This window comes from Amblyomma maculatum, chromosome 2, assembly GCF_055883805.1.
Source record: "Amblyomma maculatum isolate TAMU_Amacu chromosome 2, ASM5588380v1, whole genome shotgun sequence".
In the NCBI taxonomy this organism is placed as follows: domain Eukaryota; kingdom Metazoa; phylum Arthropoda; class Arachnida; order Ixodida; family Ixodidae; genus Amblyomma; species Amblyomma maculatum.
In genome coordinates, this window is record NC_139345.1 from 141,899,999 (window position 1) to 141,915,600 (window position 15,602).

The 15,602-nt window shown below is 46.9% G+C and overlaps 1 pseudogene; it reads left to right on the forward strand.

Annotated features, from left to right (window-relative positions):
* The first annotated feature begins 907 nt into the window (after window positions 1-907).
* LOC146200081 (uncharacterized) lies at window positions 908-2,908 on the forward strand (annotated as a pseudogene).
* The last annotated feature ends 12,694 nt before the right edge of the window (window positions 2,909-15,602 follow it).

A 15,602-nucleotide genomic window follows, 5' to 3' on the forward strand; every position in this document is an offset into this window, starting at 1 on the left:
TAGCAAGAAGCACAAGACGACCTATCATGATAGTTATGATGAAGGTAATATATTTGGATTCTAAAGAGCCGTTTTGAAGCGACAATCTTCACTAAGCTAGTCAACACCGGGTCTGGCGTGCGTGTGATCACTTTTAGTCACAACTGCGCATGCGCGAACTCGCCAAGTGAAGTCACTAGGAGAGGCTCATGTGTTTGAAGCGAAAAGCTTCACTACGAGGGCCAGAGCTGTGCTTTGCGTATGCCGCATGCGGTGACGTCACAGCCAAGGCTTATACCCGTTCCACACGGCAAATTTAATTTCATTTCCATCGAATGACATTCGTTCAGGTTAATGTCATTTTTTTGTGCGCGCTGCTACACGACCAAAACTAATGACATTTGCAACTGATGACCATTGCGATGGACAGAAAGTGGCAGATATAAAATATTGTACTACATGCTTTAAAATTTGCGAACTTTAACGAAAACAGCTTTAAAATATGTACTGCTCTTGTTATTATATTGTAAACCTCGTGAAAAGTATATTTACAAATATTTACACCAACTTATTCAACAGCGCTAGCCATCGAGAGCCGAGCCAGATTGAAGCCAGCGCCGCATTTGAGCCGTCGTTTTTCGAGCAGCGTGACGCCATTTTCCTTTGAAAATTTCCTCAGATTTCTCATTTGCTGTCCGCGTACGTGTAGAAAGTTCCCCCTTCTGCTTTCATCGACTGGTCGCCTCGGTGCGTCTCGACTTGATGCTTGCTTCTGCGATGGACGACGCATCACAAGAAGCTGACTTCCAACGACGGCGGCGTCAAGTTATTCGTGCCATCCTGTGCTCACGAGAACAGCGCCGAAGCTGTCATGTGCAGTATGAAAGCAAGCGAGAGCAGTTAAGGTCATTAATACGCACACAAGCTGCTGTCACCAGGGGCTTGGAGGAGCAACTTTTAGCTAACTCGTTCGCAATAAGTGCCTTCATGGCTGCAAGTCTGCCAACTGCTCAACGGGAGCGCTGGGTGTTCCAGCGCAACGAAAGATGGTTCGAGGACACTTTGCCCAACCTAGGTGAATCACATTTCCGACAGTCGCTACGCGTCACGCGGGTTACGTTTCGTTACATTGTTGATGCTTTGAGGCATGTTCTTGAGCGTGAGACCACTAACATGCGAGAGTCCATCTCGGTGGAAAAACGTGTAGCCATTGGACTCTACAGGCTGCGGTCAAGCGCCGAAGACCAAACGATTGCTCGTCTTTTCGGCCTGGGACGCTCAACTGTGAACCTGATCAGCAAAGAATTTTTTGCTGCTGTCATCGAAATGCTGAAGGCGCGATGGCTTCGCATGGTGAGCCGAGAAGAAATGTCGGAACACATCCGCGAATTCTACGCGGTGTGCGGCTTCCCGCAGGCTATTGGCGCCTTGGATGGCTGCCATATCCCCATTTCGCCGCCGCTGGAGCATGCTTCTGACTACTATAATTATAAAGGGTGGTAAGTGTTTGAAATTATTTGACTAAACAGGAAACGGCATACATATTCTGGCGCCTTCTCCACAGTTAACTTTTTTACGTATTGGAGACACCGCATGAAAATTAGTGGATGCCTTGGGCTTATTCAAACATGTTTTCAGTCAAGGAACTGTTCAACCGTATTTGCTACTTATGACGGTACTAAATTTAACGGCTAGCTCGAACATTAGGCTTTATATATCTGAAAAGGGTACTCAAAAAGATGTATTATGGGCACCATTGTGTCAAGTGGTACCCATGCTAACGACAACCTTCTAGGATTTATAATCACCAAGATGCTATATGAATGCTGATGCTGTGAACACACGCAGACGTGTCTTGTGTGGAGTGCTCCAATAGCAATGGCAGAATCCTGTTGAAAGCAAAATTTTGGATATTATTCTAAATAACTTGTATTGAATGCAAATTTGAAGCTAGAAATAATGGCCTTTTTTTCTTCTTATTTAAGATGAAATTGCACTTCATAATAAAGGGTCACCCACATTGACTTTTTTTTCTAATGTTTTTTGCAGGCATAACATCATACTTTTGGCCCTCGTTGATCACAGATACTGCTTCCGGTATATCAACATTGGAAGCCCCGGAAGATGCCACGACGCATTTGTGTACGGCCGTTAGAAGTTGTGCAAGTACATTGAGAGTGACTGCTTCCAGTCACCTGTGTCAGTGATTGAGGGGGTAACAGTGCCCCCGCTAGTACTTTGTGATCAAGCATTTCCTCTGTCAGCAAACCTGCTGAAACCATTTGCAAATGCATCGGGACCACGTGAGGCAGCATTTAATTATAATTTATCCAAAACTCGACAAATTGTCGAGAATGCCTTCGGTCGGCTGAAAGCGCGGTTCAGATACACAATGAAGCGCATGGAGTGCAAGCTCCCAACAGCAAAGCAGGCACTCAGAGCTGCATGTGTCCTGCACAACATTTGCGAGGCACTCAACGACCCTATTGAACAGCAGTGGGTGCAAGAGGCGCATGACTTCGACGGGCTGTACGCACAGCCAGTACATCGCACAGATGTAGCCAACGGCCAGGGCCGTGAAGTGAGGGCAGCCCTTGCCTCGTACTTCAAGAAGAAGAACCAACTTCCTCAGCGAAGGTCGCTCAAGCTGGACTGTGATCAAACGTGTGTATGTGTGTGTGTGTGTGTGACCTATAACAAGGCTGTAGCATGTAATTAGCATTGTTGTTGCTGAAATAATTTTTTTAGGAATGAGGTGTTTGGAGAGAAGAATGGGTGGCCATGCCCTCTGTCGAGGGCCCTGTTGGCGGAAGCTGTTCTCCAGACTGTCGACGAGTGCGCATTGATCCTCATGGTTCGAGCTGGACAGAACTGCCTCTCACCCCTCAATGTTGGTTCCGCTGTAGCGTGTGTTGCAGCATTTACCTGACAGATATATATACCATAGCAAACAAGTCCAGTTTTTGCCTGCACAATTTCCACTGCACTGGAAATGAGTGTGTTGACAGCATGTAGTTTATATGGGCCGGCATACATAATGTTTATAGCTATCTGTGGTTAAAGAAACCCTGGACAATGTGACACTTCACAACATAAAAACAAGAAATGTAGCTGGGGATACTGCACCAGTTTATTTTTTGCACAGCTCAGAGAGCACATCAATTAGCCTGTCTTCCCTCTCAACAGCTTTGATCTCTCTCTCAGCAGCTGCCTCCTGCAACTTTAGTTCACGTTCTCTGAACGAAAACTCTTCATCTTTAGAATTTTCGAACGATATACGCAGCCTGCGTTGCTCTTCAATCAGCTGACTGAAGAAGTTTTCCTTCTGCTGCCTTCCACGCCTAGTGGTAGGAGGCTGCAGACTGCCACATGGCGACTGCCTCTGTGAAGTGCTTTCGGCAAGAGGCTCCGAAGAATTTCCAGCACATTGATCTAAATGTGCAGATTCCCTGCACGCTGCTGGCGACTGGCTGGACTCCAAGTTGTACTGGTCAGTGTCCTCTCCATCAACCATGTTGCGGAACAGCTGGAAGAATAATATATGTTGGAAACGATACCATGCATGTGCAACAATACAGGAAATACCACGTCGACTAGACAGCATATGTAGTAAACCGCATAACTTATTGTGTGAAACATTATACATAACTGCATTATGATACATCATGGTCACTATCAAATTACCTATACAGCAATTTCCAAGTGAAGGTTAGCAGGGAAAAATGTAACCACTGGCTTTCTTTGCGGACAACACAAATACTGACATGCCACTGCAGTACCATTTCAACAGCATGCATTCATAAACACATTTCAGAGCCTTTGCAAATGCAGTATAATTTTTCTTACTTCTTCCGCTGTGGACTCCAGGTGACAGCCTTTCTCTTGAGCCAGGCTTGAGTCATTGGCTGGCAATGTGCCCAAGAACTTGTGCAGATCCCAATAAAATTTCCACACAATGGCACCTTGCCCTGTGTTTTTCTTGCTGAGCTCTCTGCAAGAAATAACATTGTGGTGTTTTATACTAATGCGGGCATGCACGGTACTGCTCGGTCGCGTAGTAAAATATTTTCTGCACTGCCGACGCACTATGCTTCGCGTGTCGGCAATAATAGCAATGTCACGACTGCGCTAAAGAATATAATCTTGAATCGGAATAAGGTGCGCATCCTCAGAACAGAACCCACACGATTATAGCACACGCAGCCGTAACAAGCAATTTAAATGCACAGTACGAAAGCGCGGAAGCTTAACACATTGCATTCCTACTCGGTTGCTGCAAACTGAGAAACTAATTGGTGCAACGCAGATGTTATTGGTTATGGCAAGAAAAAAAAAAAAAGACTGCGACAAATATGCAGCTGGTTCATCACACATGCACACTGACTAGCTGCCTGCGAAAGAAAGCTCGAGGCCTATGCACGGCTATTCCTGTAAAGCGGATTAGGATAGCTGGTTGGAGAAAAAAAAAATCTTACCTGTACTTGTTCCCGAGATTCTCTATTTTGCTTTTTATAGCCTTTATCCCCTTCTCAATGCCTTCCGCCCGAAGGGCTTCTTCAATTGCCGAGTAAACTTTAGCGTTTCGCTTTGTACGGCGCAGGTCGCACAGGTGGTCTTGCCACACTCTGATCAGGACAAAAGTTTCTGCCTCTGTCCACTGCGCTCGATATCTGGCTACTTCCTCAGCCATTGCTTGTAGAACTGAGAAAATCCTGCTGCTTTCAATACAAGAAATGGCACTGGCACACTGCCGTAACCGTAACGCCCTAACCACTCGTGCACGTGTGCTAGCATCCAGCATATAAACAAACATGGCCGCCCGTCATCTCATCTGCTGATAGCGAGAGTGGTATTTTTTTTTTTTACTGCGCTGTTTGCTATGTTTTATATAAATAAATAGATGCTTATAAAATTGCATATGAAAAATGTCATTATCTGGTTACTTATTTTATTTTGGGGATTAATTTTACTGAGTCTCTGGTTTCGAGATAACACATTCCCTCGGACGATCGCGAGCGAATGCGTTCCCCAAACTCATTCGGTGCCTAATGTCGTTTTCATCGAATGTCATTACATTTTCCCGTGTGGCAGCAAACAAATGTCATTTTGAACGAATGTCATTCGATGGAAATGACATTAAATTTGCCGTGTGGCACGGGTATAAAACGCCCAGACCCTTCACCAAGCTCTGCCGGCGTTGCTTAGAAACGCTCAAGAGGTGTGCGACTCCTCATTAAAAAAAAATTAGTACTCATCCGGGAATCTATCCGCAGCCGAGCGCTCTACCTCTGCGCCACGCCGCGGGTCGTGAAGCGCTGCTCATAATTCCGCTTGTGTACCGTGAGTATGATAGCGGGATTCCGCGCGTGACAGATACCCTTATTAGCGCGCAATTTGAAAGTACCAAAGACTAAAATAGTTAGGTCACTCGGCATATATAGTTGAAAACTACGCCCTAGATAGAGGACTATCTTGCTCGCCTCACAAATCTGAACTTTTCTGAATGTGCAGCAAATCACAACTAGCCAGAGAATCCCACCTACCGCACCTACACAAACCAGTGGAGATATACGTGGGAGGGAGCAAGGTACCGAGAGTCAGCACCATTAGGATCCTGGGGTATTTCCTACAGCAGAATAGGGAAAACACCACCATCCTGAAAATACTTCAGACTTATGTCGACCAGGTAACGGAGGTATTCAGAGGAATTTCGCTCAGCAACAAAGGCCTCAGAGAGCACTGCCTAATAAACCTGCTTCGTGCCTTTGTAATCAGCACAATAGCTTATGCCACCCCCTTTCTCAATCTCACTCCTGGTTAACTAGAGAAGTTAGAGAAAATGATTAGAACGTCATTCAAGAGGGCTTTAGGCACCCCCCCCCCCCCAACTCGTCGACAGAGAAGCTTCTAGCCATGGGAATGCATAATACCTGGGAAGAGATTGCTAAAGCGGCGAGGGAGGCCCAGATTTGGCTGCCCAACTCCACTGTAATGGGCCGAAAAATACTTCAAGAACTACAGCTTCAGTCAGGTGAGCCACCCTATGTCGTTGAACTCCTGGAGCTTGAGACGCGGAAACTATTCAAAATTGCACCGATCCCTAAAAATATGCACCCGATTCATGACAAAGAACGAATACAGCATAGAGCAAAATTTATTTAAAGCAATCTAATAAACGACCCTCCTGAGGAATCGGCCTATTGAGATGCTGCCTGCGGGCTAGAAGGGGCCGCGGTCATAGCAGTGGTAGATGAAAACCGCTCCTAGAAAGTAATTGGATCTATTAATACGCGTAACGTTTTAAGAGTTGAAGAGAGAGAGAGCAGAACTTTTTATTTATTCCAGCGGATAAAGAGTCTCCGGCCCTCCGTCGCTTGGGATGGATGGCGGGTGCCCCGCCTCAGACGCAGGCCGGCAGACGTTGTTGGCCGGCGGCGTCCCAGGCCAGCTGGATGGCGGCTAGTTGGAGCCCAGGGTCCGAGCAGCGCAGCATGGTCTCCCAGAGTTGCGGCGTCAGATTTAGACTCCTCCCGGGAGAAAAGGGGCAGTCCCACAGGATGTGTTCGAGGGTCCCTCTCGAGTCACAGTTTGCACAGAATTCAGATCTTTCTCCTGGGAGAATATGGCTCACCAGGAGCGGGTGTGGGAATGTCCCAGTCTGAAGGCGACGCCAGGCGACGGCCTGCCTGCAATTTAGGGTAGGGGCTGGCGCAGCAGCCACCCGTCTACTGAGTCTATAATGCTGCAGAATTTCTGTGTAAGATTTGGCACACTATATGCTCCCCGCTCCAAGCCCCCCCTCTCTGCCGCCGGCTCGGTGGTAGAGCCCTCGAGCCATGGCATGGGCGGATTCTTTGCAGGGAACGCCAGTGTGCGCTGGAGTCCAAATCAGCTGTATAGTTCGCGAGATTGGTGATTGCTGTAATATTCGAATTGCCTGGGGAGCAATCAATCCACGACTGTAGTTTCGTATGGCAGTTTTACTGTCGCAGACCACGAAACGCGCCTTTGTCTGGGCGCAGGCTAGAGCTACAGCCACTTCCTCAGCTGCTTCAGGAGATCTAGTTTTCAGGGTGACCGCGGTGATCGGTCTACCCGACCCATTCGTTACCGCCACAACCATAAAGGGACTTGCCCCTCCGGCAGCATCTACAAAGGCTACTCCCTCCGGCGGCAAGCGGCTAAATTTCTTACTGAGCATTAGAGCTCTTTTTTTCCGACGCTCCGTATGGTGTTTGGGATGCATGTTTTTTGGCAGCGGAGGTATCCATAGGCTGTCCCGTACAGCCATGTCTATTTCAGATTTTTTCTGAGCGCCTTCCTAAGTGTCGATGCCCAGTTTTTCTAAAATGGATCTGCCTGCGGCGGTTAGGCGGAGCCGTTCTGCCTGTGAAGTGCGCATCGCTTCCGCGATCTCATCCCATGTGTTATGGATGCCCAGTTGCAAGAGGCTAGCGGTGGAAGTACAGCGCGGGAGTCCAAGGGCTCTTTTAATACTTGTGCGGATTAGGCTCTCTAATTTCTGTCGTTCTGCTGCCTTAAGGGGTAAGTATGGCGTAGAATTGCTGATTCGACTAATGATAAATGCCTGGATTACACGCAGAAGATTCTTTTCCTTTAGTCCTCTGCCTTTACTCGAAACTCGGCGGATGAGGCTAACTGTTTGAGATACATGCCGCTCAGTCCTCTTAATAGTTTCTCCGTTATAGCCATTATCTTGAAGAAGGAGACCTAATATACGGATCTGCGATACCTGGGGAACTTGATGTCCTGGTACCGAAATCTGTATATCCACTTTACGCTCGTTCCGCAGGCACCGTGGATTGTAAATGAAGAGTTCTGATTTTTCCGGCGAGCATGTAAGTCCACGTTCTGCTACAAACCGCACGATCGTGTCCACCGCCTCTTGTAGCGTGTGTTCAATTACGGGATCGCTACCCCGGCTGATCCATAGTGTAATGTCGTCAGCATAAATACTAAAATTTAAATTAGGGTAACGTCGTAGTTGTTCTGGTAATTTTGCCATTGCTACGTTGAGGGGAAGAGGCGAGAGTGCCGAGCCCTGAGGAGTGCCCCTACTGCCCAGAGGGAAAAGTGATGATGTGCTATCGCGGAGTTTAAAGCGGGCACTACGCCCACTCAAAATATTTATGATATAGTTATGCGTTTTTGTCCCTAAATTCAATGCTGATAGGCCGTCCATGACTCCCTGGTGCGAGATATTATCAAATGCCTTCTTTAGATCGAGGCCAAGGATGGCCTTAGCATCTTTACTCTTGGACCGGATAATGTCATGTTCCAACTGGACCATGAGGTCCTGAGTCGAGAGATGAGAGCGGAAGCCTATCATTTCCCATGGGAAAAGGTCGTGTCTATCAATATATTTGGTGAGCCTCGTTAGGATAACATGCTCAAGTAGCTTTCCCAAGCATGATGTTAGGGATATTGGCCGTAAATTGTCTATCCGAAGTGGCTTACCAGGCTTGAGTATGAGAATAATGTCAGCCGTTCTTCACTGCTGAGGTATTTCCCCTTTCTCCCAGCACTCCTGCATAAGCTGAGTTAGTGCGGCTACTGATTGGTCATCTAGGTTTCGCAGTATTTTATTAGTGATACCATCTGGGCCCGGCGCCGTGTTGGTTCTAAGCCGAAGAATCTGCTCTTATTTCTGCCGTGCTAATAGGGGCATCAAGCTCATCATTGGCGTCCCCTAAGTAATCTGGAAGGGGCATCCTGCTTGTATCGCCAACATAAAAGTCTTGCAACTGTCGAAAGAACTTCTCGTCATCTCCTGGAAAGGAGTGTCTAATCTTCATGAGGTTAGTGCCTACTTGAGCTTTCGAGCTCTCAGGGTCCAGAAGGTGACGAAGACATCCCCAGGTCTTAGGCATTCTCATATTATTCTCTATGTGTTCGCATCGATAGCGCTAGCATGTACAGGCACTAAAGCAGAGCTATCCTTTCAGATAATAAGGCGGCTGTTAGGAACTTTGGCAAAGGCCTAATTTCCAAGCAGGCGGCCAGTCTACTGAAAAAGCACTCGCTAAACAGTCATCTGGGTTCCAGCTCACGAGAGTCTACCAGGCAATGAGGCTGCCCATCGCCTCGCTCGAGATGTATATACCCGAGCGACCATAGAGACCCCGCTACCCGGAGACAAAGACCCCCTCATCACCTACAAGGAGCTCTCTGAGACTCCGAGACTAAACAGAATAGTCTATCCACCACCATATAGGTCCCTAATACGCTTAGAATGCAGGGCTTGGCGACAAATTCAGACCAATCGTTTCCTTCCTCATATTACTCTGCATAATGCGTTGATAGGGGACCCAGAGGCTTGCAATCTCTGCGACATACCTCTGAGTCAAAATCACCTAATCTGGCAATGCCCCGATTCTCCGGGAGCTAAAGAAACTAATCCCCTTGATCGAATTACATGGGAGTCCTACATCGGCAGCCCAAATGTGGATGAACAAAAGATCGTCCTACGCCTGGCAGAGGAAGCTTACTCCAAGACCTTCTCTGCGACGACGGCGCAGGAAAGCCGGCAAGGAGGCCCTCCCCCTGGCTACAGTGAACTAGAATATGGAGTAGTGTGCTCACTCCGCGGCGGCTCGGCGGGGAGCGGAGGCCCCGCGTACGTCGACAGGCGTCTGCTTCGCGGCGCCGGCACCAGGTGGCGCCACGGTAGACTTCACGGTAAAGGGAAAGGAGAAAGGATGCACATAAAATCCTACAGGCCGATTACCATAACATCTGTTATGTACAGGTTGGCCATACCGGCGGTGGAATTAAAGGTGCAAGCATGGGTAGAAAGTAACAAGGTACTCGGAGAACTTCAAAACGGCTTCAGAAATGGTAGGCGCTTAGATGATAGCCTGTTCGTGCTTACCCAGTGCATCGAAATATCTAGAGTAGAAAATAGACCTTTTTATTTGGCCTTCTTGGACATAAACGGGGCGTACGCCAACGTAAGCAGGGAACTCCTGTGGAACATATTAAAAGAAGGTATCGGTTATGAGATAATAGAGGTCCTACGGGAAATATACCGGGATAGCAAAGTAGAAATTACGTGGGAAGGGATAAGAAGTACGGAAGATGTCAAAGTGTGCAAAGGAATAAGACAAGGCTGTTCTCTATCACCACTGCTGTTCATGCTTTATATGATCAACCTGGAACGGAGGATACAAGACAGTAATCTAGGTTTTAACCTGTCATATAGATTAGGTGGAAAGGCGGTAGAGCAGCGCCTCTCCGGTTTGATATATGCAGACGATATTGTGCTGCTAGCTGGGAGTCTGGAAGAATTGCAAACTCTATTTAAGTATTGCGGAGACGAAGGGGACGCTCTAGGCTTCAGTTTTAGCGCAGTTAAGTCGGGTCTGATAATTTTCAACGGCTCAACTGATCAGGGTCTTAAAATACAAGGCCATGAAATACCTAGAGTAGCAGAATATAAATATATGCGGGTATGGGTAAGCGAAGGATTGGCATACATTGGAAAGCATGAGCAATCACTTAAGGCCAAAGGGCGAAGGAATGCCGGGATAATGAAGCATAAGGCATTGTGGGGATACAATAGGTATGAAGTTTTGAGGGGTATTTGGAAAAGAATTATGGTGTCCGGACTTACTTTCGGAAATGCGGTTTTGTGCCTAAAATCAGAGGTACAGTCGACATTAGAAATAAAACAGAGATCCGTTGGACGATTAGCACTAGGTGCCCACGGCTGAACTACAAATGAAGCGGTACAGGGAGATATGGGCTGGACATCTTACGAAGTACGGGAAGCTCAGAGTAAAATATTATATGAGGAACGCCTGAGGAAATTGGATAGTAACAGATGGGCAGCTAAAGTATTTAAATACCTGTACTTAAAAAGCGTTGACTCACAATGGAGGAAAAGAACTAGGAAGCTAACTAGTAAGTATGCTACTCACAAGGACGGAGAAATAAAGAGCATTAAGCAACAGGTGAAAAACACAGAAGGTAAAAATTGGATAAATTCGATGGAAAAGAAACAAAGTGTGGAATTATACCGAAAGTGGAAAATGCAGATCAGGAAGGAAGATTTCTTCGATAACTCAAGAGCCAGTGCCCTACTTTCTGAAGCTAGATCAGGGTGCCTTAGAACACGCAGCTACAAAAAGAAATTTAACAATGCAGATGACGCATGTGCTGTATGTGGTAACTCCAGTCAAACTATTGACCATATTATACTCGAATGTAATGGTATCCATCCGGAAGTTGATGCAGGCGCAATCACTGTTCCTGAACCTCTGGGGTTTAGAGATACAAGGGGCCTGGTGAATAATCCGGTGGTGGAAATTAGCAAAAAAAGACTGGAAGATTGGTGGCTTAAAAGCAGAGAAGTGACGAAACGGCTGTTCTAAAGACACTGCTGGGAAAATTCTCCTGTGGCATGTAGAGGACGCTTGTAGCGATGTTTTTCAAAATCTTATTAACTCGACATTTTCATGTGAAAGAGCAGTTAAAAAAACAACACATACCGTATCTTAAAACACTATACCCCAGAGCATGGGCGATAGTGTTCTGAGAGAAAGAGGCATCATGGTTCTCAAATTAAAGAACAAACATGCAACACTTCTACGTTTCTTACAAATGTGGGTGAACTGAGTATTCCATGTCAGATGACTGTCTATGTGCACACCAAGATACTTAACCGACGGGCCGCTAGCTACAGGTTGACAAGAACACAAAGAGCAATATGAGGGGTCTAAATATATGGAACCTACACTTGGTACATCTTTGTGCGGGTTACGAAAACATACAAGTCGGTATTTGGTGCTATTTATTTGTGTTAAGTTTGAGACATACCAATCCCTAACTTTAATAGCGTCCTCCTGAAGGTTAGCCATGGGCACATAAAAACTCAGGATTGCTTGATACTAGTAAAGTGTTATCGGCGTAAACGAATATGGTGGATGCTTTCAAGTGGTCACATATATCATTCACATCTAAATTGAACAACAAAGGAGATAAAAGAGACCCTTGCGGGACATCGCATAACAGACTTGTCGCGTCACTGAAGATAGGCTCAAACCAAAATATGCTGGCCCGTCGTCAAAACCATTGCTACGCGCCGATGCAAGACTGGCTATGTGCATACTAAAGGTGGCCCAAAATAGCCCTGTTCGGCGTTCCCAAAGATGACGCTCTAAGGAAGCAGTGAGAGATTAGCCTCCGTCACTCGGACAATTCGGCTGGATGAGAGCTGTGCTGCTTGTGAGTTTCATTTCGAAGCTCGTTTCGTTTTGGGACTATGTTCACATTGTGAACGGTGAAGAAGCCCGCATCCCTTGTGGGAAACCGGCATTATCCCCCGATGCCCTACCGACGCTATAGCCGAATATCTGCCGGCCTATCTTTGAAAAAAGATACTCAAAGAAAGACAACAAAGAAAGAGCAAACCCACTGGTGTTGGAAACTCATGGGCCCTCGAAAACAAAATTTTCAAGTCTGCCCGAATACCTGTAACAACAGGAGAGTAGGAATCGGCCCCAGACGAACAGATTCTGAAAGTGTTCTTGATATTTTGGAAGTGGTTAGAAATAGATTGCATAAAGAAGTTGGTTGCCCCGGTCCCGCAGAAGGCCGATCTGAATTGAAGTAATAAGGTTTTATTTAGTCACCAGACGGCACTTCTATGTGAGAGGGGTTAATTCAAAAACGGCAAAAAAAAAAAAAAAAACGAGAACGAGCGAAACACCTCAAACTAAGCCATTGCTAACGCTGCTGTGAAGTGCTGGAGCAAGTGAAGGAAATAAACGGCAAAATGCTTGAACATAAATATATGCAGCGGTGACAAATCTGTTCATATGTTTCATAAAGCAGTGACTTTATGTCTCTCCAAATGAGTATGCAGTAGCTGTTAATGCTGTTTGAAAACCTTCTGGTGCGCCTCCTGTTCTGCGAAAAACGCGAATTGTAAATAATACATCTTCCGTTTTACTTTGTCAGAATTACATGCATTCATTCTACCTGTCATCTCCATGCTCCTCTTGTTTTTGTGTGCTGCAGCTTGGGTGCTTGTGAATAAACAGTTGTTGCGGTCGACACTCCTTCATTCCTCGTTTGCCCCTGACATAAATCCCATGCTATTACTATTGACGTTAAGCATTAATGGAAAGAGCTGTATAACCGCCGCATATGCAGCGCATTATAATTTCTTTCCAGAAAAACAATGCATGGCACGAGTGGCATGCACTACGTGAAGGTCCCAACGAGCCAAGTGCATTAATTAACGTTGTTTGAACATGTGCACAGCGCAGAGGTAAAGTTGAATTCAAGGTCCGCTTAGCCATTTCAGCAAAACCCAGGCAAATTTCGCGGTAATATTTCAATTTCTCGGCGCGGCTACTGCGACGCCGGCCGAGCGCGGCACTGGCTTTTACCCGTGGAGCGCGCGCTTCGAGGAACCTACTTGGAGACACGCGCAGCGCCACCGCGCGCCGCCGCTCCTTGTCGACACCGGCGGGGACACCTCGAGCGGCGCCTGTGAGCACACTACCCAATATTCTAGTTCACTGTACCTTGCCTGAGCCCCTGCCCTGAGGTCCATGTCGGTGTGAATAAAGTCTTCTCACTCACTCATAGGTCACTCCTTTAGGGTGACATCAAGGATGGTACGTCGCCCATCTGCCGTCAACTATGAGGACCAAACAGGAACGAGTGCGCTTCAACGTTGCCAGGCGGCGCTTATTGCCTAGTGACAGATGCTGCGCCTTCGCTTTCCTGTAAACGATTTATAGAACGCCGGTGAACTTAGCCGTGCTCGACATGGAAGCCAAGTAGAGTTTAGCTGCTGACGAACGGCGCAGAATCGATAAATTAACTCCTTCTGATCCCGAGGTAGTCACTGCGTTTCGCTACGTATATCCATGCATAGCAGAGCTAAGCCACATTTAATTTTTTAGGAGAAATGCCATAGTCCTAATATTTTTTCGTTTGCAGCTCGCTCTCACATCAATAATGAGTGCATGTTTTCCAACCCTTGCGAACGGGGCGTGTTGTCACGCCGAATAATCTTGTTCCTAAGGTATTTTTTTACGGGAGAAGCTGCTGTGAAAGCCTCGTCATTCTTACAGTAAATTTAATCCAAGGAATCACGTCCGCGCCACTGGTTGGCGTATACACGTTGAAAAACCTGTGTAACCTGTGACACTTTGGATTTCGCCCAAACTTGTTTGCATAGGACGTGGAGATACGAGGACGCGTTCCATGAACGAGAGCCTCCTCTTGCCCTTCCTCCTCTCATACTCCTTCTGCGCACGCGGATTTGTTAGTGGTGATGGGAGATGAACACCTGTAGGAACGTTCTGCAACTCAGCGCCAAGAATTGTTTTCGAAGCTCATCATCAGCCGGAGCATATATCCACTGCAGGGCAAAGACCTTTCACATGTTCCCCTAACTGATCCGATCCTGTTCTAGCCGCATCTACTTGACCCTTGCTACCTTCTCAACCTAATCAGCCCCCATAACTTTCTGTCACCCCCTGCTATGATTTTCTTCCCTTGGTATTCAATGTCGAGATTAGCAACGCTGTTTTGTCGAACCTACCAGGTACAGTTTCACGTTTTTGTCGCAGATTTTCTCTGGACTCAATAAAAAGTAAGAGGTTGTGCGTTGACTCTGGCTTTATAAACGCTGAACAGATCTGATTTGCTTAACGAGAGCTTCCTGACATGGCCGTGTAATTAGAGGGGGCTGAGGTAGACTTTTCCGCCGTAGGAATAGTCGTATTTAGAGCTGGATGCTGCTGCAAGAAAGTCATTTTTTTGTTTGTTTCTTTGCTTGCTTGCTTTCTCGCTTGTTTGCTTGTTTTTTTATACAGTCGCTTGTTTGCTTCGTTTGTTTGTTTTGCCTTGTTTGTTCTACATGGATAGCTACATATGGCACGTTCGGCAAAATCATGGTGTTGCTGTCGATGTGATATCGGCGCCGCGAGCGAAACACAAAAGAACGAATGTCACAATGCACCTCGCTTGACTGCGTCCTGCGTGTTTAAGATCTAGCCTTTCGACCAATAAAAGCCAGCCTTTCACTTGTATGACTGTTTGCTACGTACATACATCGTACAACCACGGCCGCTCAATGGGGAGGCGCACTTGGGTGCGGCCCGTCGCGTCTCCCGAAAGAGCCGTATTGCGCCTAGTTCTCATCGCCACCGCCGCGGCGCCACCGCTCCGGGACAAGTCCAGGCGGAGAGCTGCGCGCAGCGGCCGTGCCTGTGCTTTCGTTTAGGCGTCCGCGCGAGCTTCGCTGGATCATTTTAGGATTTATGAGCTGCGTTTCACACATTATGGTGATGCCACGTGCAAATTTGTTATTGATAAGGTGATAGCGGCATGTCACCATGAAAGCGCTTTTCCAAGTTAGACATGGACCCATTTACAACGAGAATCGAAGAAGCAGTGCGCCTCGCCGAGTGGGCACCCATTTAGTTACGGGCGTTTAAACCGCTGTAATAAAATATAACATATTACAATCTTGAACTCATGACAAAGTTTGGGGCCATTTATTCAGCGTGCACTTTGTGGAAACTCACAATTCAGGACGTAGCGTTCAGCATTATTGTTCAGCGTGTTCCTCCATTTTCGCT